The 23,724-nt window shown below is 39.4% G+C and overlaps 1 protein-coding gene across 4 annotated transcripts in view; it reads left to right on the plus strand.

Annotated features, from left to right (window-relative positions):
• The window catches only part of ENAH (ENAH actin regulator), a 147,510-nt gene that overhangs the window by 56,968 nt on the left and 66,818 nt on the right, over positions 1–23,724 (plus strand). The window lies entirely within an intron of this gene.

The raw sequence follows: 23,724 nt of genomic DNA on the forward strand, positions 1-23,724 counted from the left end.
GATATTCTGTGTTCTTTGTATTTCCATCTAAGTTTTAGAATCAGTCTGTCAATTTCTACAAAAAAGACCTGGGATTTTCAGTTCATAGATTAATTATGTTCAGTTCATAGATTAATTTAGGGAAGACTTGGCATCCTAACAACATTGAGCCTTCCAATCCATGGACATGGTATAACCTTTTATTTAGATTTTCCTTAATTTCCCATTCCAATGCTTTGTAGTTTTCAGCATAGAGATTTTAAACATAATGTTAAATTATTCCTAAGATTTCTTTTGTTGGGTGCTATCATAAATGGAATTTAAAGATTTTTTTTTTGCAATTGGTTGATGTTACCATATAGACAATAAAATTAATTTTTGTTTATTAAACTTGAATCCTGTGACCTTGCTAAATTCACTTAATAGTTGTAACAGCTGCTTTGTAGATTCCTTAGAGTTTTCTATATCAACAATTTGTCACCTGCAAGTAGAGGCTGATACTTTTCCTGTCTTTTTTTTTTTTTTTTGCTTAGTGCAAAGGCTAGGACTAACACTAATACAGTGTTAAATAGATGTGGGTACAATGGGCATCCTTGGCTTATACCTGACCTTAGTGGGAAGGAGTTCAGTATTTCACAATTATGATGTTATAGATATTTTTGTAGATGCTCTTTATCATATTAAGGACAGTCTTTTCTCTTCCTAGTTTGCTGAGTTTTTGTCATGACAGATGTTGCATTTTATCCAGTTCTTTTTTCCCCATCTTTTGCATTGCAGTTTTTCTCCTTTATTCTGTAAATACGGTGAATTACTTTGATTTTCAAATGTTAATTCAGCCTTGCATTCCTGGACTAAACTTTACTTGGTCATGATGTATTATTCTTTTAGTATATTGCTAACTTTAATTGATACTATGTTATTAAGAATATTTGCATCCATGTTATTAAAGGATACTGTACTTTTCTTTATTTGTAATGTGTCTGTCAGGTTTTGGTATTAGGATCATGCTGGCCTGATAAAACAAGCTTGGAAATGGTTTCTCTTCTATATTTTGAGAATTTGTGTAGCATCACTGCTGTTTTTTTCCTTAAATGCTTGATAAAATTCACTAGTGAAATCATATGCCTGGAGTTTTATTTGTGGGGTGCTCTGTAACAATTTTTTCAGTATGTAAAGTTATTCAGATTTTGTTTTATCTCGTGTCAATTTATTTTTCCAGGAACTTTTCCATTTCATCTAATTTGCCAAATTTGTTTGCTTAAAGTTTTCTTCATGTTCTCTTGGTATTCTTTTAATATTTGTAGGATCTGTAGTGATAAGCCCTCTTTCATTTCTGTTATTTGGTAGTTTGTGTTCTCTTTCTTTCAGATTAGCTGGAATTTTAATTTTCTTACTGTTACCTGTTTCACTGATTTCTGTTCTTTGTTATTTTCTTTCTTTTACTTCCTTTGTGTTTTCTTTACTCTTTTCTAACTTTTTAAGAGGGAAGCTTAGATAATTGGTTTTAGGCCCTTCTTTTCTTTCTTTCTTTCCTCCTGTTTTTGTTGTTGTTGTTGCTTTGCAGGTACAGGGATTGAACCTTGGACCTTGGTGTTATTATCATCACCATGCTCTAACTAAGCTAATTGACCACCGCCCTTCTTTTCTAATATGAGCATTTACAACTATAAATTTCCCTCTAAATACTGCTTTAGCTGCATCTCATGATTTTTAATTTGCCATATTTGTATAATGATTTAATTTGAAATATTTTCTAATTTTCCTGTGTTTTCTTCTTTGACACCTGGATTACTTAGGAGTGCATTAAAAAATTTCCAAATATACATATGTTCTTAGGTATCCTATTATGGTTAATTTCCAGTTTACTTCCATTATGGTCAGAGAACATACTCTGTATGCTTTCAGTAATTTAAAATTTATTGAGAATTCTCTTATGGCCCAGCATATCTGTCTTGATGATCATACTATGGATACTTTAAAGAATGTATATTCTGCAGTTGTTGGGTGCAGTGTTTCTAAAATATCAATTAAGTCAAAGTGGTTAATAATCAGATCTTCTATGTGTTTATTAATTTTTTGTGTACTTTTATTATTTTCTAATTTTGTCACTTACTGAGAGGGGAAGTGTTACAATTTGCAAGTAATATGGTGAAAATGTCTTTGCAGCTCCTGTGTGAAGGACGTGAAGGGGGCCTGCAGGAGTGAGAGGATAATCCCCAGGGAAAGATCATCCTTCTTCTGGGATTGGGGGAAGAGCGGAGGTCATGGAGATTTTCAATTTTGTGGGTCCTAAAATGGACAAAGTGTAAGGAGGTGTTGGGTTGGGGGTTGAGTAGAGGGACCTGTCTGGCTTGGTGTCAACAGATTCTTTGGGTAAAGTCTGAGGTGCTAGTTTTACCAAGGATAAGTGATACCAAGGGGCCTTTCCTAGTATTTTTACCGCTGTGGGGGTGGTGAGAAGTGCTGTATAAGGCCCTTCCCAACATGGTGAGAGGGGCTTTGGCATTTGGGTTTTAATTTGTACTTGTTGTCCTGGGCTCAGTTTAAAGTCTGAGGGGGTGGGGTAGTGGGGAAAGGATGAGGTAATAGAAGGTTGGCTTGAAGATCCCTAATGAGTGAAAGAGTAGGGAGATACTGGGCTAAAGGCAATGAGCTGGAAGGTAGAGCTGTGAGAATGAAGAGTCTACCAGACATAAGTTTGAAGGGGCTGAGGCCTGTAGGCTTGTGGGGGGCAGCTCGCAGGTGAGTGAGTGCTAAAGGGAGAAGTTGGGTCCACGGGAGGTCAAGTTCCATGGACAGCTTAGTGAGATGTGTTTTTATGAGGTGATTGGCTTTTTCTACTTTGCCTGATGACTGAAGCTGGTATGGTATATGTAAGTCCCATTTGATATGTAAATCTTGTGTTGTGAGTTGTATAATCTGGGAAATGAATGCTGGGCCATTATCAGACTGGAGGCTGTCGGGCAAGCCAAAACGAGGGATGATTTCTGAGGTGAGAGCATGTGTTACTGCTGTAACCATGTATGTTGGGGCCCCATAATGGGATGCGGGGAGATGTGTGGAAAGGGATTGAGAAAGAAGTCTAAAGTCTCTGTGCAATTGTGTTCTAAGGGTCGTGAGTATTTTGGGATGAGAGTGGCTGGATTTAAGAGAGAGCAAGGTTTAAAGGAGAACTGGGAATTTTCAATGAAGGTAAGGTGGATAAGTTGTAGGTGGGAAGAGGAGAGAATTGACATGAGCTTATGGCTGAGAAGTTCTTGAAGATGATGGGGGGAACAAATCACTGTTTGTTGTCCAAAGGTTAGTTTAGAGCTTTCTTGTGCTAAAAGGGCGGCTGCTGCCAAGGCCCGTGAACAGGGGGCCCATCCTAGAGCTATGGTTTCCAGTTGTTCAGAGAGGTATGCAACTGGGGAGAAAATATTTGCTGCCTCTTGTCCCAAAATCCTGACTGCCAATCCTTGGGTTTTGGTGATGTATAGGATAAAAGGATGAGATAGGTTTGGGAGGGATAGAGCTGGGGCTGTGAGGAGAATGAATGGGCTTTGTGGGATCTAAGGAAATGGCAGGATCCCCTTTGGCTGCCACATAAAGTGGTTTTGCTAGCACACCAAAGTTGGGAATCCATAGGTGAAGATACCCTGCAAGCCCCAGGAAAGAGAATTTCACTCTTTGTGGAAGGAGTTGGTAGTTGAGAAATTAAACTCTTGCAATCCACTGTTATTTCTCTGGTGTTGGGTGTGAGGTGGACTCGCAAATAGGTGACTGAAGGGGAAGAAATTTGGGCCTTGCTAGGGGACACTTGAGATATCCCCTGGAGGCCAGGAAATTAAGGAGAGCAACACTGGGCCTGTGAGTCCTCATAGGAGGGGCTGCAAAGGAGGAGGTCATTCACATATTGTATTAAAGTGCTTAGAGGTGGAGGAAGTTCAGATAAGTCTTGAGCTAAGGCCTGGCCAGAGAAGTGGGGGCTATCCCGAAATTCCTGGGGCAGTACTGTCCAAGTGAGTTGTTGGGAACGAAGTGTATCAGGATCAGTCCAAGTGAAGGTGAACAGGTTTTGACAAGAAAGAGTGTAAGGGAAAAGAAAAAAAAAAGCATCTGTGAGGTCAAGTACAGAGAGGAAGCGGGTTGTTGTTGGGATTGTGGATAGAAGAGTGTAAGGGTTAGAAACAATTGGGGTTATGGGTAAAATGGCCGCATTAATGGCCCTGAGGTCTTGAACTAAACGGTGTGAGCCATTATGTTTTATAACCGGAAAGATGGGTGTATTAAAAGGCGAGTGGATAGGCCATAGAGATGAGAAGAAAGGAGTTTGTGTGTGATGGGTTTTAAGGCTATTAGGTGTTTGTTAGCGATGGGGTACTGTGGGACATTAGGGGACAAAGAGGGATTCTGCAACTTAACAAGGATAGGGGAATGGTGCACAGCAATGCAGGGAGAAGAAGTGTCTCCTACTACAGGATTAACCTTGTCTGAGGGGAAGGGGAAGGTGGAAGCCTCAGGGGCCAGGTCTGGGGCAGCCTATAACTGGAGTATTGTATATTGTAGCTGGAGTTAAAGTGTTTAGGGTAAGAGTAGCTTTGAATTTGGAAAGGATGTCCCATCCCAGTAAGGGGGTTGGGCATTGAGGCATTATTAAAAATTTGTGTGTGAATTGGGTGTGATGTAGGGTGCAGGAAAGGGGTTGAGTGATCTGTGGGTGGTATTCTGATCCCGTGACCCCTACTATTGTGATAGAGGATGGGGTAGTTGGTCCTGCATATTTAGGAATGGTAGAGTAAGTGGCCCCTTATCGATGACAAAAGAGATCAGCTTACCTGCTTTGAGGTGAGTTACCCTGGGCTCACGTGGTGATCTCCATGGGGGCCTCAGGCCCTGGGCATCGCCAGTCCTCCTCCTGGGCAAAGCCAAGCAGCTCTGGTAGGGATGGCCATGAAGCCAAAGGCTGTGGGTTGGGGACTGGGTTTGCTCCCTCTTTGGCAAGTGGAACAGTCACCCCCCCCGCCCCCCCCCCGTAACCTGGCTGTTTGCAGTTAGGACAGGGCCCCAGGTGGCTTGCCCCTAGAGGCAGCCGGCTTATAGGTATGTGAGCCTTGGATGGCATTAGCCAGGAGTTGGTATTTGGCCTGATCTCTTTTGTAACGATCTTTCTTCTCTTCCTCCCTATTGTTAAAAACCTTGAAAGCTGCATTGAGAAGGTCTTGTTGGGTCCTATTTGGACCATCCTCAAGTTTTTTTAGTTTTTTTCAAATATCAGGGGCTGATTGGGTAATGAAATGAGAGTGTGAGAGGGCCTTGCCTCCAGGAGAGTTTGGATCTATACGTGTGTATTTATATAAAGCCTCAGAGAGGCGGGTTAGGAACTCGGGGATTTTCAGTGGATCTCTGTGATTTCTTTAGGCTTGTCATAATTGACCAACTTGTGAGTGTAGCCTTTTGGAGGCCATAAATCAAGTGTGTGATCATGATATCCCAGAGATCTCGATCCCCATGGCCAGCCTGGTATTCCCAATTGGGGTCCATGCAAGGTACAGCAACGGCTCCCACAGGCCACCTGTTATTTTGGGTGCCTACCTTGTCTGCTTGTTGTTGGGCCGTTATCCAGACCTGCTCCCTGTTGTCAGGGGACAAAGTAGTAGTAGTGAGGATCATAAAAATATAATGCCAGGTGAGATCATAAGACTGGGTGAGATATCTGAATTCCTTAAGATATGTTTCCAGGTCGGACTGGAAAGATCCTAGTCATTTTTTGATTTGGAAGAGATTGGAAAGAGAAAAGGGAATATGTACTCACATAATTCCCTCCGTCCTAGCCACTTCATGGAGGGGATATAAAGGAGCTGGAGCTGAGGAGGGGTTGTCACCTGATGAAGTGGGGAAAGTAGGGGAGTTGGGTGGCTGAGGACGAGCATCTCGAGACCAAGTAGGGGGAAGAGAGGGAAAAGGTGAAGGGGCTGGTGAAGGATCTGGAGCGTAAGGAGGTGGTTGGGGAGTAGAGTGGTCTGACAGATCAAAAGATTGACCTGAGTCTGGAAGGGGAGGTCGAGCGTGAGGTAGGAGAATTTGAGACGTAGGACTGTTTTGACCGAGAGAGAAGGACATGATCAGAGATAGAAGAAAACTTGAACACAAGGAATCTCTCCGACTTTTGCCGTTTTGGTGACAAAAGCTGTCTAAATCTCTGAGAGTATCTAAATCGAGATTGCCATCTTGTGGCCACTGGGATCCATTGTCTAGTTTGTACTTAGGCCAAACCTGATTGTAAAATGAGGTGTTTGGGTTTAAAATACCTCCCTGGAGGCCAAGAGTTTGGCCAGGAGATAGCCCGAGGGTGTAGAGCGTGGAGGTTTGGATTGTGAGGATCTCATTTAGAGGGTGAGCAAGGAAATGGGCAATCTTAGTAGAAGAGTGTCAAGAAAGAGCATCCTCTTTGCTGTGCACCTTTGAGAGAAAAGCCACTGACTGGCTAGAGGAGTGTCCTCCAATAGCTGGGGGGCATGAGGGGGGTTCCCTCGGCCAGGCACCTGGGCTTTGTACTCCATAGAGAGTAGTCTGGGGAACCCATAGAAGTAGGACAGACCCACTGACTCACTCAGAATTGAGGCCAATGTTGGATGCGTTGGTCTGAAAGGGCAAAAGGTGAGTCCCAAGTGTACCTGGTTCAGGGTGGCCGAGGGCCCATCAACCCAGGTGGGGATCGTACAAGAACGTCGGCCAGAACCCTTCCTGGATTTTGGCACCAAAATGAAAGAAAGTGAGCTGAAATGCTGGGTATCAATCAAGCTTTATTAAAGGAAGAAAATCTGCCATGCTTTGCTCAAAATGGAGGACAGCACCGGGCCTGGGGGTTGGGGAGCTTATATAGATTGTAAGGAAGGCTCACGTCATCAGGGAGGGGTTTGGTGCTGGTGTGGAGTTGTTTCTATTTCTCAGAAACCATGAGCTTTCTCGGAAGGGAAAGGCTGGTGGCCATTCTGTGCTGAGTGTGTAAAACAGCGCCATTCACATCCAGAACCTACCAACTGTTTGGGTGGTATATAATTTTCTATTCATTTACTTATAACTTATCTGTATCCTTATATATTTACACTCCATTTCTTATAAAACGGTATATAATTGGGTCCTTTAAAAAAGCCCATTATCTAGTCTCTACCTTTTAAACTCTTTTCAGTGTTTAGTCATTAACATTTAAGGTGATTACTGATATAGTTGGACTTTTGTCTATATTTGAATATTTGTTTTCTCATCACCCCTCTATTTTACTCCTGGTATGCCTTTACTGCATTTTTTTTTTTAATGAACTGAATTCCATTGTAATTTGTCTGTTGGCTTTTTAACTATACCTCTTTGTATATATGTATTTTTCTTCTTTAGTAGTTGCTTTAGGGATTATAATATACTCGTACATCTTTAGCTTTTTACCATTTACTTAGAGTTAATTTTGTGGCACTTCACATAAAATTTAGAAACGTTGCAACCCTCTAGGTGTTGTGTGGTCCGTCCCCCCCACCCCCAGGCTGTTTTGCTGTCATTATCTTATGTATTCTATCTGCATAGTTTGAAACCCTGTAAGATAATGTTACAATTTTTGCTTTAAACTGTCACAGTCTAATTTATATTTATCATTTTCAGTGGTCTTCATTTTTTTCTGAGTATTTGAGTTTCCATCTAGTAATGTTTACTTTCAACACGAAGAATTCTCTTTTATCTGAAAATGTCTTTGCCTTCATTTTTAAATAATATTTTTCCTGGATGTAGCGTTCTGGATTGACACTTTTGTATTTGAACACTTTAAAGACACCATTTTACTGTCTTCTTGTTTCTGTTGTTTCTGAAGAGAAGTTCATGGTCATCTGAATTGTAGTTCTCCTCCTGTTTGTAATGTTTCATTTTCTACGTCTGTTTCAAGTGTTTCTCTTTATCTTGGCCTATGATATGCCTATCTGTGGTTATTTCTAGATTCATTATGGTTTGCCTTTTTGCAGGGGGTGGGTCCCCACACTCTTCTTTACATGTATGTTAGATCTGTTGATACTATCCCACAGGTCCCTAACTTTCTGTTCATTTTTTTCCCCTGATCTTTTTTTCTATCTCATCTTTGGTTTGCATCTTTTCTGTGGATATATCATGAAGTTTGCCAATTCTTCTGCTATCCTCATTCTGCTGTTAAGCCCAACCAGAGAATTTTTATTCTTAATAACAAAGAAAATATGTATTTTTTTATAGTAGAATTTTCATTTGGTATTTAAAATTTTTTCTGTTATTTCCTGTCTTTTCATTACAAGTATATTTTTGCTTTATGTTATTGAACACAGTTCTGGTCTCTGCTTTCAAGTTCAACATTGCACCATCTTCACTTGCTGATTGGACAAGTGTCTTTTCTCTAGAAAGTGTTGAGTAATTTCAGTTGTGTTCTGCACCTTGTAAAATGATATGTTGTAGAGCCTCTTAATTCTGTTATGGTCCTCTGAAGAGTGTTAAGGGTTTTTTTGTTTTTTTTTTATTTGTTTGTTTTGATTAAAGCAGGCAAATAACTTGGTTGGACCCAAATAGCAATTCTGTTTCTTGGGGAGCAGGCCAAATTTTACCTTAGTTCTTTTAGTTACTTGGAAACTGCCCTGCACATGCATAGTTCAAGGGTCATTGGAGAATTAGGCAGTTTTTATACAGAATTGGGGGCGCCCTACTGCCTCCCCCCCATTATCCCCATTTTCCAGCTGCTATGGATTGCCTTGAACTCTATCCTTTGATCTTTTAGCTAGGAAGGCTATGGGATCTTCTGTTGGAGTTTTAGCTCTCTCATGCAGCACAGACTAGGACTACTTGTCAGGCTAAAAGCTGTAAAATATACAATTCCTTTTTTACAAGACTTGACTCCCTTCTGGTCATTCTCCAGTGCCTTTACACAATTGTTCTGTAAATTTTATCTGGAGTTTATAGTTTTAACTATGGGAGCCAGTTATTACAGGAGCACACATGGCCATAACTTTGCCAGAAGTAGCTTTCATGCTTTTAGATTTTGAGAGAAAGAAAAGACTGAGATCCTGCAGCATTCTGCTTCAGTTTTTCTTTTGTGATCTCACATGGTACTTGTCTTGCCTGTTGCTCACCCTGTTCATTGTTAAGTGAGAATATAAAGAAATATAAAGAAAAAGAAGTGAAACGAATCCACCCCACCCCCCTCCTCCACCATTTTTACTTCCAAGTCCATCCTAACCTGGTCCTGACTGGTATCTTTATAGCTAAAATTAGCAACACTTGGTATTTTTAACTCAGCAGTGCTTGGAAGTTCTTTGGGCTGCTTTGCCGTATAAGTTGATGAAAATAATGTGAGGCAAAAAACTACAGGAAGCAGGTGGAATCATCAATTGCTTTAAGAAAATTTTCTTGTTCGTGGAAGGGTTTGCTAGGATAGTGAAGTATGTGTTGCCAAGTGAAGTGTTTCCCCATATTTTTTCCTTCTGTGACCATTTCTAGATGTATTTACTTTTTGTGAGCTATCATGCCATTAATATGGGCTTTGGTTTGCTGGTGCATTGGGAATTGATCTTTGAAAATTGCAAGTCCAATTAAAAAAAAAAAGATGGATGGCTAAATAAAGAATATGAACCCCATGTGCCTATAACAGGCATATGAAATCAGATCATCTTGGCTTTTAAGAAGTTTAGGGTCTTGCTGTCAGGGAAGAGGGGTGGTGTATGAATTATTTATAGTCACACAGTATATTACATCAAAATTTAATGGCTTAAAACAGCACATGTTTATTATCATACAGTTTCTGTGGGTCAGGAATCTGGGTATGGCTTAGCTGGGTCTTCTGGCTCAGGGTCTCTCACAAGTGCAGTCAAGATGTTGGCCAGAACTGCAGTCTCAACTGAAGTCATCACCAGGGGAGGATCTGCTTCTGAGCTCATTCACACTGGTTGACTTCAGTTGCATGCCAGCTGTTGAACCTGAGTGCCTCAGTTCCTTCCTGGCAGCTGGCCTTGTCATGTGGGCCTCTTTCAAAAGGCAGCAAGCAAGATGGAAGTCAGTCTTTTTGTAAATTAACCTTGGAAGTGACGTACCATATTTTTTGCTATATTCTGTTCAATAGAGGCAAGTCTGTGGTCATGAATACTTGCAGGTGTGAACATAGTTAGTAGACATCTTTTTTGTTGTTGTTTTGTAAGGGGGTGAGGATGAAGAAGAAGGTGTAAATTTTTTTCTTATAATATATACCTGAGAGCCAGAAACATAGTGGGGTGAGAAATTTTAATAGCAAAGTTTACCACTAGGAAGCTGTGGGTTGTCAATAACAACCCAAAAAGAGGTCTTTTAAAGAAAGAAGAGCAGCAGAGCTTCTCAAATACAAGGAACATAACAAAACTTTAAATATTCATTTATAATAAATTGGATTAATTCTAGAAAATGTCATTATCTGTGTTTTCTTTATTAATACTAATTTTTAAAAACTTTCATTAAGTAAAGTGTATCCTTTAATCAATGCAAGTGAGAGTAATAGTTTTATTCTTTGATAGATAAATATACATTATTACTTACATTTTCTTAATATTTAAAATGATTATATACTTTTTTATTGTGGTAAATTATACATAACATAAAATTTACCATTTTAATCATTTTTAGGTGTACAATTCAGTGGCATTAAATGCATTCACATTGTTATGCAATCATCACCGCTATCCATCTCCTGAACTTTTTCATTTTCCCCAGTGGAAACTCTGCCTATTAAGTAATCACTCCCCATGCCTCCCTTCCCCAGGCCCTGACAGTCACCATTCTACTTTCTAAGAATATGACTACTCTAGGTACCTCATATAAGTGGAATTTGCCCATTTGTGTCTTACTTCACTTAGTGTAATGTCTTCAGGGTTCCTCCATGCTGTAGCATGTTTCAGAATTTCATTCCTTTTTAAGGCTGAATAATATTCCATGGTTGTAGGTACTACATTTTTTTAATCCATCCATTCATCAATGAACATTTGGGTTGGTTCCACCTTTGGGCTGTTGTGAGTAATGGTGCTATGAACATGGGTGTCTCTGCGTTGGGAACCATCTTAGAACCTGCTTCCCACAGGTGGGCATGGGAAGGAATTAGCTTTAAGTTTAATTTTGATGAAAAAGACAGCTATAGCAGATGAGAGAGATTTCTAATTTATAAGTACAAATGATAGACACCTAAGTAGTTAATTGTTTTATTAAACTTTACCAAGTTTTAAATTGTCTTTAGCCTTTTTGTAGAAGACTGAACTTTTCATAAAGAATCTTGTCTCAGTGACTGGTTTAAAGAGTAATCAATGCATTATTGTAATTTAAGATGGTGGGGCATTTATAGTATTTGTAAGAGAATGCACCAGAGTTTAGAGTCTGCTGACCTTTCACATTTTCTGTAATAATTTTGAATTTAAATTATATCATGAGTATGTCCCATTGTGGTAAAATAGAGACAGTAAAGTAGCCACTACTCTAAAGGTATGATTTCTACCAATTTTAACTGTCTAATAAAACTCAGCCATAAAATGGACCTTTCTTATACTGCACTTTTTTTGTTTTTCTTAATTATCGCTTTACTCTACACTCAGTATTTGATTTAGCAGAAATTTAGTGAACTTTTACTAAGGGTTAAACATCCACCTAATGTAAATATGTTAGTAATATTTAGAGGTCCCTGCCCTCCCAATCAAGTTAGGGAGATATTAGTAAGTAATTATAGTGCCACCCCCTTAGTTCAGTCTGTATTCATATTGAACTCCCCCCCCCCTTTTTGTTTATTTGAAAGGGACTTTTCCTGCAGTTTTAGGTTGAAATTTCATCGTTATTTTCTAGCCAATTCTTTTCTACACTGACTTGGATGCAAATAACTGAAAGTATCATTTTTTACCTATTCTGTTTGAAAAATGGGGAGCTATATTCTTCTCATTGGCTAATAGATTTTAAAGTTCATATGATTCCTGTAATGTGCTAAACTCATACCTCATGTATTAACAAAATTGTAATAGTTTAAAATAATGGAATGAAAGCTGCTGTCTACTCTATGGCTTGTTTTAAAAGTTGTGGTATATTTATATATTCTGTGTGTATGTGTGTGAATGTCTGTCTGTCTGTCTGTAGTTTGATGCCTGAAATGTTTCCCATAGATTTTGTCTTTCATGTAATTATTTGAAGAAAGTTGAGGTTTGATTCAAAGGAAACTTTCCCTGGAGTATTCATTTTATAAATAAGTTTTTTACTGCTGTCTTTTAAAAAAAATTTATGATATTCTAGACATGTTTTTGTTATAGGTTAACATATTTTCAGTGGCAAAATCTTTTAAAAGAACCTTTACTAATAAACATTAATTTCAGCAAATAAACAAATTCCCTTCCCTTGGCTTCAAATTAAATATAACATGAAGTATAATGTGGAAACAATAGAAAACATATGAAGTGGTAATTTTGTGGAACTTCTATAATTGATAGGCCAAATCTTACTCTCTTATTCTAAGAGTGGTTGCAAGTTCAGACTCTGAGTGGACTGGCTGCTTTTAATCCCATTGCTGCCTCTTCCTGCAGTATGTCCATGGTCATGTTAATTTGCCTGTCTGTGTCTCAATTTCCTGTCTGCAAAATGGGAATATTAACAGTACCTACTAAGTAAGGTTGTTGAAAAGATAAATGAATAATAAAGGCAAACACGTAGAACAGTGTATGGCACTTAGTAAGTACTATACGTATAATTAGTATTTATTAGTAGTACTAGTAGTGTTTATTATTAGTATCATTATCACCACATCACCAGCTCAGTAATTAATTTCTTATGTCACTTAATTTTCTCTCAGGTAAATCAAGAGATGTGGATTCTTTATGATTATGACTAACTCTGGGGATATATAAGTCTGTCTTAGATACTATAGATAGTTAATTCATTGATAAAGTTTTCCTCATGGATTTTGTTAGGATTCTCTTTTGTGCCTGCAGTTAAACAATACTCAGAAACACAGGCTCTGAGAATGTTTATGTATGGATAGTTGTTTGGTTTTAATTTTTTTCAAGTAATGTTTGTTTTATTTTTGTTAATTAGTCTTATGTATCACAGGAAAAACAGCATTGCTTGAGTTTGTGCTCCTTAGCAGCAGGCCAAGTCCCCTTCAATATGTGCCCAGCTAGAGTTGCATACAGTGAGGAAGGTTTCTATCCTAGATGTTTCTCAATCTTATGATTTGTTACATTGCTTTTTACAGTCTAGTTTCTTTTTTACTTCATCCCAATATAGTTTTGTTTTCTTTTATATCCACAAGCTTTTATAAAATCCATCCCAGTTTCTTCTTCTCTCTGTGGTAAGAATATGGAAATTGTGTGTTTTCATTGTCTTCATCATTCACCTGTCTCCACGTGTGTTGTTGACAGGGAACGGGTTCTTGTTATTGGCTGAGTCACATTTATTGAATTTTGCAGATTCTGTACTCATGCAAGAGTTGTTCATGATTAAAGTCAAATAGTACCACAAGAATTGTAAAAAAAAAAAAGGAAAAAGAAAGTATGCTTCTACTATTCCTAAACACACATGACTATATGCATTAAGTACATCCTTTAAGGTACTTTTTCTATGTATTACTTAACCTTAGTGATTCTTCCTATTTTAAGAGATTTTTCCTCCAGGAGGATGACCCAGCAGATTTGCTGAAATGTTTTCTAAAACATGCTATCTTGCTTTAGATATACTGATTATTTTCTTTGCTGAATCTCAACCAGTAACTAGGTTGCATCTGAATATAGATGTTGTGGGATAAAGAGTTTAGTAGTGACATATTGAATTTTTACCTTTTTTATTGTTATTTCTCAGAAAGATGAATGATACACAACTGTGTTGTCTTTAGGGGAAGTTTTATCTTCCTACATATTTGGAACTGCTGCACACCAGATGGTATTCTTGCCTTGCAGAAAATAAGTTTGTTTGCTGCCATTATTTGTATCTGCCACTTGTCAGGGGCATTCACAGTGTTTTTGCTGTATCCCTCAATCACTGAGCCATGACAGCAGAACCTAGTTCTTCCTAGCAAACAGAATTTTTGTCTCCTGATTTTTAGCAAGTTTATTTTCCTGATGGAATGGCAAAGGAGAAGAATAATAATTCATACATTTATGCCATAGTAGAAGTCCTCATATTTAATATGATCTACTGTTGATAGTGGTTGGTTAATTGAAATAAAATTTGATATCTTTAAAAATGACATATACTGGCTTCTGGTCAAGATGGTGGAATAGACGGTCCCCAGCATCACTCTCTCCCACAAATCAACTAATTTACAACTATTAAAAAGCAATGACAGCCAAGCTGGGACCGCTAGAGATTGGGGGAAAAGGAGGAGAGACCAGAGTTCATGAAGGCGGGAGAAGCCATGATGAGAGGAAGAAGAATCACTCCAGCCATTTTGAATCCCGGCTGTTTCCAGGCTAGAGCTGCTGAGCAACTGGAGCAGGAGCCAGCAAAAGCCTCAGCTGTGCTCTTCAGATGAAGTTGCTTGGAGGCGACAGGGGAGAAGAGGGCCTTGGTGGCCCCCATGCCAGCAATACCACTAATAGGGTTCCGTGGACCCACATAGGACTGAGGAGCCACAACAAATGAAAAAAAAGGAGCCACTCAGAGGCTGGTGAGTCAGTGCCAAGGGACAGGAGCACAGCCCGTCCCATGTGAAGTGTTTGGAACATGGGCAATGGGGGAGACAGGCACACTGGGAGAACACTGGAGCACAGCAAGGACAGCTGATGTGCCTTCCAATCAGCGTAGGACCACTCAGAGGAGACTGGTCAGGAATATAGAATTGCATGGGGTGCAGTTTTATGAAAAGACTTAGGCCCAGACTAGAGTTTCTACACAACCCAGGTGCAGCAGATTTCACTAAACCCGGAAGTACCTATAAAGTCAACAATTAAAACTGGAGCTGCACAAAAAGGTTTCCCTAGGGAATCAGCAGCAAAGCAGCAATTTAGCTCCACAAAAAGGCTTCCCTAGGGAATCAGCAGCAATTTAGCTCAATCACAGAGCTCAAGTACTGGTCCCCACAGGAAGTTCCCCCACTTTAGAAGTAAGCAAAGGACAACAAATTAGTTTCAGTGAAGAGTTTAAGTGGTGGGAACAGCAAATAATCCAATGCAGAACTGAAAGAAAAAACAGTACCTATTGGGACCTGCCCGGGATTCTGAGGCATAGAGCTGGGGACTGGACCCCCCCCCCCCCCCCGCCCGCCCACAACCAGGCACACTGCAAGTGCCACGGGGCCCTCCTGGGGTCCTAGGGTATGGAGCCAGGCACTGAGCCCTCCGCCCACAACTGAGTGCACCACCAGCACCATGGGGCCTGCCCAGGGTCCTGAGGTATGGAGTTGGGGACTGGACCCTCCTCCCACAACCAGGCACACCACCAGTGCCACAGGGCCCAGGGTCCTTAGTCTTGGAGCCAGGAGCCACCAGCAACTAGGTAAGGAGCATGCCAAAAACATCACCTCTGTGTGGGTGGCCCACTACAGCCACCACAATAACCACAGCTGCTGTGAAAGTGGCTAGATGCTACAACCAATGTGCAGATGGTCCACCAGACACTGGAGTGCACTGACACAAGAGTTACCAGCAGAGACCAAAGAAAAGAAGAGGATATCTCTCTCTGCAAAGCCCATTCCAGAGAGACAGAAGCAGCATCTATTCTATGATAATATTGGCAGACCTGAACACACCTCTCAGCATTGGATAGATATCTAGGCAACAAATCAACAGAGTAACCATTACTCTTGCAGAAGGAGAGAAGAAATCTAGGGTTATCAGAGGTGGGAGGTGGGGAGTGATTGGACAAGGGGCATAAAGAAGAAGTATGATTTGTAACAATATATATGCAAGTAATATTGACTTGATCAACATGTCAGCGTTGAACTCCCAAAATATGTATAATCAATGATGATTCAGTAAAAATTTTTTTAAAAAAGAAAAAAAAAATAACATGCCTTTAAAATTTTTCTTATATTTTAAAATTTTTAACTTTTTTTTTCTTAAACAGAAATTCATTTTCTCACAGTTTTGGAGGCTGAGATTCAAGGTACCAGCAAGGTTGATTTCCTCTGAGGCCTCTCTCCTTGGCTGCAGACAGCCATCCTCTTGCTGCCTCTTCATATGGTTGTCCCTTTGTGCACTTGTGCTTATGGTTTCTTTCACCCTTTAAACATTTTAGTCTATTTTTTAACATGTGTTAATTTTCTAGTTTTTTGCTGTAAACTTATCTTTAGTGTTAGACTTACTTTGATAGAGACTTTCCAAAACATTTCTAAAACATTCAACTTAATTTCCATAGAATTTTTTTATACTTACATGATATCACTTAATGTTTAAATTGCATAATTCGAATACAGGTACAACTGGCATGAATACATTTAGTCACTGTCTTGGCCTGTTTTGTGGTGTTATAACAGAAAAACTGAGACTGGGTTATTTATAGAGAAAAAGAGGTTTACTTAGCTCAGGTTCGTTCTACATGCTAGGAAGTTTAAGATTGGGCAAACCGTGAGACCTCCCTTTATAACAACCCACTTTTGCCTATGAGTGAGAAAGACATTGATCCATCTTGAAGACCTAATTACCTCTTAAGCGTACCACCTCCCAATACTGCTGCATCGGGGACCAAGCCTCAGCATGAATTTTGGTTGGGACAGACCATCTTCAAACCATAGCAGTCACAAACACAGCTAGCTCTTGATAAGTACAACCTAACCTCTGAGAGCAAAAGAATGCAGAGCGATGAGAGGAGCTGATGAGCTCTGCACATTTAGAGTGCTAATGGTATGTTTTATGGATGGAAAGGAGAGGATTGGAGAGATAAGAAGCTTTTACTGACACATTTTGGGGCTCTTACTCAAAGTTTTACAGATTTTTACTTTTTATACTTAGCATCTCTCACTTTTCATATGACTTCTTCAACAAATCTTTAATTAGGCAAGATGAAAAGATATAATGCTAACCTGGAAGAGTTTAACTTCTGACGTTGGTGGAGAAATGATATGCACGGTATATTGTGAGAACACAGAGGATAAGTTCCTGGTTTGGGGGAGAAAAAAAGCTTTTAAGAGGAGGTGACATTTTTTCCTAAACTGAAGGGCAGGTCAGAATTGGAAAGTATTTGGGAAGAGGATAATAGGTCTGATAGGTTAGGTGGAGGGGAAGACATGTGCAAAGTGGTGGCTGTATGAACAAGTATGGCATCATTGTTATTGTGGTAGTGTTGGGGTTTTGGACTGTTTTGAACAACCATGTGCTCCCAGCACTAGGATGCGGTGGAATGGTGCCTGGTGTGTATTCATGCTTAATAAGTATTTGAAAGAAAGAATGAACGTTGAGGAAGATAGAGGCCAAATGATAGTGGACCTTGTGTGCCATGCTGTAGAGCCAGAGTTTATCCTCAAACGAGTCTTTGTATCCTAACCAGAAGAGTGACACGATGAGATTTGCTTTAGAAAAGTACCCTCTGGAAGCAATGGGATTGAGGAGTAGGATTGTAGTCAGAGATACCAGTTTAGGAGACTGTTGAAATAATCCAGTTGAGAAACTATGGAGGGCTCAAATGAAAGCTTTTGAGGGTTATGAACAAAGGGAACTAATGAGCTACAGAAGTCTTTAGGAAGTAGAATTGACAGGACTTGGTGACTGAGTATGTGGAGGAGTGAAGGGCAGGGAGGATTGTGAAGTGACTCCTAGGTTTGCAGGATGATGATTCCAGAGTGGTGGTGGTTGGTATTATGAGCTGAGAAGAAAAGCATGCTGGTTGTGACTCTTCTGACGCTTAATACAATACAAGACATGCTATTTATTGTTTACTTTCCTTTTTGAGAAAATATATGTTATTCCTATTTGAGTACATAATCTTTTATAACTGAGATACACTTGCTCGATTTTAATATATGGCAGGAGGTATAGAATATAGATGTGAACAATATTTATGGAATTGAGTTGAAACCTAACATTGTATTTACTCTAAGCCTCTTTAATGCTTGAAATGTCATAATATTGCAGGCTTGACTAAAAAAGTTGACCTCAGAGAATAAGATGCAAATCCTATCTTTAAAATTCTCAACTTTTAAAAAATTCTTCCTTAATATTTTATCTTCTGAATAAATGACATTTTAGTTCCTAGAATGAGTTAGTATCACAACAGGCATGATGCCAATTTTCTTTCTTTAGGTAAACTCTCTTAAGCAGCTGGTAGTACAGTAGAAGTTATAATGCAAACGTTGAAAATTTACCACAGACTAGGCTCTGGGCTGCACATCTGCGATTCGAGAATGACTGACATATTCTGCGTATTAGTCCATTTCTGTTGCTTATAACAATACCTGAAACTGGGTAATTTATAAAAAAAAGAAAGTTATTTCTTACAGTTTTGGAAGTAGAAAGCACGAGGTCTACGGAACATATCTGATGAGGGTCTTTTTCTTGGTGATGATCTCCATAGCAGTGTAGAGTATGACGTGGTGAAAGGGCCTGAGCAAGAGAGAGCTAACCTGCTCTGCATATGAGGCCATCAGAACCACACCCATGACTCCATGAATGGATCAATCCATTCATGAGGACACAGTCCTTACAATCTAATCACCTCTGAAAAGGCACCACCTTTCAAATATCATAATTGGATTTCCCACCCTGTTAACACTGTTACAGGGAGGATTAAGTTTCCAATACATGAAGTTTTGGGGGACAGATTTGACCCATAGCATTCTCCATTTTCAAAGACAATGAAGACTTATTTATATGTATGTAAAAATAAATGAATTGGGACCATGACTTTGAACAGTGATTACTTTATATTGTGTCACAAATTACTGTGGGAGCATCAGTAAAGAGCTATATAGGTGCATCCCCAAATTTCCTTCTTTTGGTTGCCACCTGATGGAGTTTGGATGTTTTGTCCTCCCAGAACTCATGTGGAAATCTGATTCCCAATGTGGCAGTGTTGGAAACTGATTCAGTCATGGGGGTGGATCCCTCATGAATGGATTAATGCTGTCCCTGGGGGAGGAGGGGTAGTGAGTGAGATCTCACTCTGTTAGTTCCTGTGAGAGCTGGTTGTTTGAAAGACCGTGGTACCTCCCTCCCTTCCCCCACCTTTCTCTCTCCCATGTGATCCGCTTGTACCTGCCAGCTGCCTGCAACTTTCCACCATGAATAGAAGTGATCTGAGGCCCATGCCAGATGCAGCTGTCCCAGAATTGTAAGCCAAATAAACCTCTGTTCTTTATAAATTACCCAGTCTCAGGTATTTCTGTTATAGCAACACAAACGGACTAATACACCCCCTTGCCTGCATCTTACCAATCTGCAAATCCTTCCTGCTGTACTTCCAACACACATCCTACATACTTCTCTCTCCTCTTTTCTAGTCTGGTATTTGTGTGTTTCTGTTCTTGATTTCCATGCCACCTTCCTGAATCCCTTCTCTACATTAGAAGCTGGAGTCATCTTTTAAAAATGTAATTCAGGTTCTGCTTAAAGCCCTCCAGTAGCTTCCCAGTTCATTTGGAGTTAAACCCAACTGCTTCTCATGACTCAAACATTACCTCCTCATGGAGTCTTGCTTGTTGAGAGATTGATGAGTACCATGAGAACTCAGAGGAGAGAGCAATCAGTTCTGGCTCTGGAGACCCTAGGAAGACTTAATAGAAGGAATAATATTTGATCCAGATTTTGATAAGAAAGGTTTTGTTAGATGAGATTATATACTGAAGAAGGATTCAAAGCATGCCTGCTGTGTGCTAGGCATGGTCATATTCATGGTCCCTTTGACAAGTAGTGATTAATAAGTGGTGTCTTTGAAATTGCTGTTTGTTAAAGACTTGGCTTTACTACAGTCTCAATAAATAGTATATTCAAAAATAGGTAAGTAATCCTTAGTCTGTTTAAATACCAGGAAACTTTTTGTTTACTTGTACCTGTGAAAATAGAAGTTGGCAAGCATTCTCTACCATCATATATACCTGCTCAGGAATTTGGCTGTATTCAGAAATGTATTACCTAACAAAACCACAAAATTGTAATGCAGTGTCATAGCTTTTAGACTTTTTAAAAAAAATTCAGGTGCTTCTAGCTTTCTAATGCCATATTTCATTTTAAAATACCATCATTAACATCAGGAAAATGAAGTATAATCAAATATATATACCAATTGCATTGGGTAATAAAAATGAATTTTTTGTTTATGACTAATTTAGTGCCTGATCTTCACAAAACTTTGGTTTAGTAATTTACTAATTTAATCTTTTGTATAGTTCCTTCACTGACTCAGAATCTTGAAGGCTTTGACTAGGTATTCATTTTGAGGCTTGTCATGACACAGATAAGATGTTAGTAGAAAGATGTGTTGCTTTATTGTTTGTATATACACCAAAGTACATGTAGTAATACTTTCTGTTGTGGCTCAGACCACTTATACTTTACAGCAGGCCCTTGACCAGATATTTCACTGGCTCAGGGAGAAATGGGAAAAACCAACCAACCAACCAACCAACCAACCAACCATAACTACAATGTAGAGAATTGTCTACAGTTATTACATGTAATGATTTATTTTTATTTTAGATTTTTATTCCTATTTTTAAGTTTCAAAAATATCCCATTTTAATAAGTTATGGTGCTGCCACTCCCCCAACCCCACCCACAGTTGTCTACCTGGCAAGTAGGCAAAAATATTGGCAACCAATTCTGTATTGATTCATCCAATCTGTTTTTGAAGTTTATAGGTCCATGAAATCCAAAATTGGGCACCACTGGTTTACTTGGTGCATCACACCTGTAGTCAGAGTTTGTATGTTTTCTTTTCTCTCATCAGCATTTTTTTTCTCCCTGACCAACTGGGTGTCCAACAGTTCAATTCGAGTCTGACACTAACTATCTGGAGTTAACACAGACCTCACAGGTTAAGGGCTCAGTATAAGACTGTCCCCACTTCAGACTCCAACTATAATTAGGGTGCCCAGGCTACCCACATGTCCGCCTGGCCAAATACAAATTCAAGACCTCCCTCACCCCCACCCCCACTCCATTTGGTAAATCACTAGATTCATTCCCAGAACTCAGGAAAGCACTGTACTGTTACTGGTTTGTTACAAAGGATACCATGCAGGAACAGCCAAGTAGAAGAGATGCATAGGGCAAGGGTGTGTAAGGGTGTGTGTGTGTGTGTGTGTGTGTGTGTGTGTGTGTGTGTGTGTGTGTGTGTGTGTGTGTGTGTGTGTTTTCCATGCCCGTTGTGTGTGTGTGTTTTCCATGCCCGTTGTGGCAAGGGTGTGTGTGTGTGTGTGTGTGTGTGTGTGTGTGTGTGTGTGTGTGTGTGTGTGTTTTCCATGCCCGTTGTGTGTGTGTGTTTTCCATGCCCGTTGTGTGTGTGTGTTTTCCATGCCCGTTGCGTGCACAACTCTCCCTGTACCTCTGTGTGTTCACCACTCCAGACGCTCTCTGAATCCCATTATTTAGGGTTTTTCTGGTAGGTCTGACTGAGGAAATCATTGGGCCTTTGGGGATTAAGCTCAATCTCCAGCCCTTCTCCCCTCCCCAGAGGTGGTAGGGGGAGAGTGGGACTGAGTTCCACCTCACCAGGCTCCATCCTGAAGCTATATAGGAGCCCCTCAGCCAAGAGTCATCTCGTTAGCATACCAAAGACATTGTTATCACTCAGGAGATTCCCAAAGGTTTTGAGGAGCTTTGTGCCTGGAACCAGGGATAAAGACCAAATACTTTTTATTATACCAAAGGATGTCTGTCTCTAGTGATGAGAGGTCCTCAGATGCTGTGGAAAGGAGGGGAGGATTGGGTTGCACACATCACTAAACCCCAGTGGACAGTGCATCCCTTCTGGCTGGGCCTCGTGGCTCCTGTGAGTGCCCGATGTCTTCTTAGGACTAGGGTTATTTGGGCTTATCCTGCCCCTTCACAGCTTGCCACACACCCACATAGCTGTTACTTCTCCAGTAACTCAGCCCTTACCTGAGTCTTAGTTTTTCTTTTCTCATTCTTGGCATCTCCTCGTGCTTCTTGGCTTTGTTTAGAGTTGGATTTGTATCCTCAGATCTCATTTTGAAGATTTCTTCTTCATCAGAAAAGTAATCAACTAATTTTTTGCATTTTTGACCTTTCTTGGCTACTGGATATGTTCATTTGGAGATCCTTGTTTCTGTGGTTATAGCTTTCGAAGGGAAATCAAAGTGACCAAACATTTGATTGCTAAATGGTTTGTTAAATTTTGATTAGATAAGCACTAGTCAAAGCTATTCAATTAACGATGTTTTCCAGTATTTGTGATGTCTCCAGCAACCCCATTATACACAATGGTGATGAAAAAGGTGGAGGAAAACTTTGGGGCATTATATTTAATGTTCCTGATTTTCTATACTTTTTTTGAGTGGTTTTGTTTCTTTGATGCATAGAGTGACCTAATTTACAAAATGGGGTATTGCTTAGCTTATGTGTTCGCACAGGGACTTAAAGAGACATTATTTCTTGAACCCTGGGAAATTATGATCCAACATTTAGTGGTCCAAAAATAATAATTTTGGAAAACTGGCAAATACCGTTTTGTATTAATTTACAGATTTGTTTATTAAACTTTTATTTACTAACTTAAATGTTACTAACTAGTAAACGTTTACATTTCTTTCTCGAGTTGTAAGCTGTAAGAGGCACTTTGCCTTAGCTTGTTTCAAGTAATCTTTGTATAGGGTTATATAAATGTTGTCACTTAACAAGTATTTCTGTTGTGAGTGATGAAGAGATTTCAACTGCTGTACTGACAAATACTCTATAATCAATCTTTTAAAATAATTCAAGCTTTAGTCATTGGCTTGTTTCTATTCCCAGAAATATTTTACCAAAAATTTTCAGTGTAGCATAAAAATTTACAGTACCACTGGGTTTGTTGCACAAATATTGTTACAAGTTAGTTTTTGTGAAATTTCTCTGATGAAATATTATAAACAAGCTAAGGCAAAGTGTCTTACAACTTACAATTCAAGAAAAAAATTTACTACTAATTGTAAATAACAATTCAGGAAACAAATTTGTAAATTAATACAGAACAGTATTTACCAGTTTTCAAAAAGTACTATTTTTGGATCAACACAATTTCCCAAATTTCAAAAAACAGTATCTCTTCAAGTCTCTGTGGGATCATGTAAGCTAAAGCAGTAAACAACCCATTGTTCTGAAGCAATTTTATTACTCAGTGGTGTGACCTCTTTAGGTCTCCCATGATCATCTGTCATCAAGTCACAGGACAAGAGTAAAACACATACCACCTCCTGCAAAGCTGCTTTCATGATCTGTCCTAGGTGGGTCTAGAGATGGGGCAGAAGATACTTGGGAGGAACCCACATGATTTGCTTAAAATCTTTGAGACTGTAATTGGTAGAAAGAGCAGTGCTTTTGTTAAGATTGGGGTTGTGTGTGCTTCTTAGGAGCATCTTCATTAATTACTGCTTAAGCATCAGAAGCATCAGAAGGCTTATTTGTGTGGAGGTTGGATTATTTTAATTGAGTTAATAGTTGGCATAGAGTTAATGCACCTTTCTTTCCCTGTTGGTCACTTTTGGTACTTATTTTTTTAAAAAATAAAAAGCATGGCATGAAGTAAGGTAAACTTCAAATCAATCTTTGCTTTTCCAGCAGGATTGTAGAGTATTTGAAAGATGAACCTATTGCTTAATATGAAATTGAGATCATCTCTATAATTTATTTTTGC

This window comes from Cynocephalus volans, chromosome 18 (assembly GCF_027409185.1).
Source record: "Cynocephalus volans isolate mCynVol1 chromosome 18, mCynVol1.pri, whole genome shotgun sequence".
NCBI classification, from domain to species: domain Eukaryota; kingdom Metazoa; phylum Chordata; class Mammalia; order Dermoptera; family Cynocephalidae; genus Cynocephalus; species Cynocephalus volans.